The sequence below is a fragment of the Amaranthus tricolor genome, chromosome 13 (genome assembly GCF_026212465.1).
Source record: "Amaranthus tricolor cultivar Red isolate AtriRed21 chromosome 13, ASM2621246v1, whole genome shotgun sequence".
Classification (NCBI taxonomy): domain Eukaryota; kingdom Viridiplantae; phylum Streptophyta; class Magnoliopsida; order Caryophyllales; family Amaranthaceae; genus Amaranthus; species Amaranthus tricolor.
The window spans coordinates 7216184-7219894 of NC_080059.1; the positions used below are offsets into that span (position 1 = coordinate 7216184).

At 31.9% G+C, this 3711-nt stretch overlaps 1 non-coding gene across 1 annotated transcript; it reads right to left on the minus strand.

Annotated features, from left to right (window-relative positions):
- Nucleotides 1-2744: 2744 nt before the first annotated feature.
- LOC130799037 (U5 spliceosomal RNA) lies at nucleotides 2745-2860 on the minus strand. Its single transcript, XR_009039184.1, has one exon. It is a non-coding gene; the product is annotated as a U5 spliceosomal RNA (small nuclear RNA).
- Nucleotides 2861-3711: the final 851 nt, after the last annotated feature.

Here is a 3711-nt window from a genome sequence, read left to right on the forward strand (position 1 = left end):
CTAAAGTAATTTATAGGCTATTAGCCTATTAATAATCGATCATAATTCACTAATCGTAATTCGATCTATTAAAGACTTATAGTAAATGAAACTAGTACAGTAGTACTCCACCTTTTTTGTTACTTTAAATTAAATAGCCTATATTATGCAATTTTACCAAATTCAATAATAAAAATATTTAATATTTGATATAAAATATTTATATTACTCAAATAAATTAATTTAGATTAAGATAACTAATTGTCCAATTTGATGAATATATTACTCAATTGATACATTACTTGCACAAAATGTTATTGGTTATTTGGATAGCACACGGATAAGGTGTTTTAGCCGTTGGATTATAATTCTAATATCAGATCAGCGGTCAAGAACGTGCCACGTCGTCGTTATTTGATAAAACATGGCTGTACTTTCCTTTCTTCATCCTTTCCCTTAACAGCGTCATTCACATTTGACATTCCCAAATCCCGCCCAAATAAACCCTAACTCAACTCTCTCTTCTTCATCCTCTCACTGAAACCGGCGGCCCTCTTACAACACCATCTGTTCTCCTCCAATCCGGCCGGTAGAACACGTTCATCTCCGGCAGCCTGTAGTACCGTAGGTACGAAGTTCTTGTTTTTTTCTTTTTCTCTGTACCGTAGCAATTGTATCTGTTAGTAGCAATTTGGCATTCTTTATCTTTCAAAATGAGCTGGTAATTGGAATTAGGCACCAAGTTCTACTGTAAAACTCCTTCTTCCTTTTGATCTAACTTTGCTTTGCATTTGAGTTCTAATTTTGTAATTAGGCAGCGTGGTAATTGCATTTGATTTGCATTTTTTAGGGATGTGATTGAGAGGAATGATGAGTTTTGCTTTGAGTAAATTGCTTTGAATTTTGAGTTTTGCTTTGAGTAAATTGCTCTGAGTTTTGATGAGGGGGCTGTGAACTTGATTAAATTTGGTGAAGGATGTGATTCAATTTCTGTATGAACTGTAATGAACAAACATTTGTACTGTCAATTGAACAATTTGTATGTACTGATACTAGTTAATGGCTGCAATTGTGTTGCTAGTTATATTCATTGTGTTGGTAGTTCAATTCTCATCTGTATGAAGGTTGAATTGAATTTTACTACTTTTTTTCTGGATATTTTTGGTTTTTACAATAAAAAGGGGTTTGATTTGAATTTTACTAATTTTTCCAATTAATTTTCCTCTTTTTTACTGATAATCTCAAATATTTTTCTTCAAATTTTCAGGACACATTGATGAAAGAAATGCATTTACAAGGAGTAACAATAAATGATATTGTAGAAGTCCTATAAAGAACTCCAATTCATCCTCGTATTGTTCCTGCTATTAAAGCTGCTATTAAAGAACTCCAATTTTGGTATTTTTGACATTTTTATAGGTGTGATTTGAGGATTGTGAGTGATGCAAATATGTTCTTCATTGAAACAATTTTGGATTTTCTTGGAATTAAGGATTGTTTCTCAGAAATTAACACTAATCCTGGTTATGTTGATGAACAAGGAAGATTAAGGATTTTACCTTATCATGATTTCACAAAATCTCCTGATGGATGCTCCAATCCTGATTGATTGTAACTTCATGGTATTGTTAACATTGTATAAAACTTTAAAGAATGTAATGAACTTATATTTGTATATGTTAATTTGGTGGATGTATAAGTGATGGATGTAAATTTTTGGGGTTAAAAATTTAATATTTGTATATTTATATTTGGTGGATGTATAATTAGAAAACTGAAATTGGACCTAATTTGCTAAAATTAGGCGAAAAATTGATTCGGATTTATAACAGTTCGATTAATAATCGGTTCAGGTTGGTATCAGTTCGGGTTAAAAACAGTTCGATTAATAATCGATTCGGGTTAAAAACAATTCGATCTTAATCGGTTTTAGTCAGGTTGCATTCGGTTACGTGCATAATTCGGGTCGGATTTGACTCGGGTCGATCACTGTTCAGTTCGGGTAACATCGGTTAAGGTTTATATGTCGGTTATAAAATTCGGTTGCAGTTCGAGTTCGATTTTGCCCTTTTCGGTTATCAAACGGTTCGAGTGAAGTATCGGTTCGGGTAATTGCGGTTCGGTATACCTAGAGGTGTTCATTCGGTTGATCGGGTCGGTTTCGGACGGGTGTTATTCGGTTCGGTTGCATTTCGGATCGGTTATTTTTCGGCTGTGTGTTACAACGGGTCACACTCGGGTCGAGTCGGTTAGTCACGGTTCGGTTGGAGATCGGTTATTCAAGCTATCGGGTTTGCATCATTCCGGTGTCGGTTGAAGTTCGTGTCGAGTGTCAATCGGTCTCGGGTTGTTATCGATTACTAATTGGTTCGGTTTTTTCGGGTATAGATCGGGTTCGAGCTTTATTTTTCGAGTAGTTATCGGTTACGGATAACTATTGATTGGGTCAATATCGAAATAAGTTAATAGTCAGGTTTTTAATTGATGTATACTCATTTACTTACAAAAAATAATTAACGATTTTTTTATCAGATATAGCAGATAGGGGTGTCAAACAGGTCGGGTTGGGTCATTTTCAGGTTCGGGTCATATATAAATGGGTCAATAAACCCTTGACCTGAACCTGACCCATTTAATTAAATGGGTCAAAAATTGAAACCCCGACCTGATCTGTAGCAGATCGGGTCAACCTGCTAATGACCCATTTAACCTGTTTTTTTTTTTAAGGTCATTAAATTCATATATTTCAGGTCATTTAACCCATTTAACCTTAATTAAAGGCTTCCTCCAAAAATAAACGTATGCCACTTAATGCAGCGAGCACATGGTATTCTTTAGTAAAAGGCGAAAGAATAGTTCGGTTTGTGCTCACGGCGTGGCTGCGTAAGTTAATATGAGATATGTGGAAGTGATTTAAAGGATTTTTCTTTTATTAGTATCTTTCATAGCCGATGTAAGTTTAATATTGTATATTGTAAGTTTAATCAAGTTGAGTGAATGAAACTTATCAAAACAATCGATTAGATTATTATAGACTTACAGTCTTACATAGTTTTGAAGTTTTTTAAGTATAATGAAACCTAAAATTAACTAAATAAACTATTAGAAATATAGTATTAGTCTATATATTAATTAATATTAATCAATTAGATACTTAATGGATCGTTTAATAAAGATTTAATTGGAACTTGTCTAATATAGACTTGAAGCTATGTCGTTAAATTGTAAGTGAGATTGAATATTGTAAGTTTGATCAAGTTGAATGAACAAAACTAATCAAAACAATCTATTAAAACTATCATAGACTTATTGTCTTACATAGATACTTAATCAATAGTATATTAAAGATTTAATTGTAACTTGCAAGTTGTCAATTATTATGAATTCAACGAAATTAAACCACTAATAACGAATTAAAATTTTATTTAATTATGTTTACATAATATATAAGTTATTTAATAACCTCATAATTATAAATAATTCTTATTCAATTTTATTGCTAATTAGCTTTTTTAAGAAAATATTCATTAAAATAGTATTTACCATTAATTAAATTTAAGCCATTAATAATGTGTAATGTGGATGAATGAATGGTTTTGATAATGTCCACCTCTTCTATCCTTAAAAACTTTCAATAACCAATTACATACAACTATAAATGTCACATGGATTTTGAATTTTAACCATTGATTTCAAAATGGTTTCAATCTTAGCCCTTCATTAATATTGACA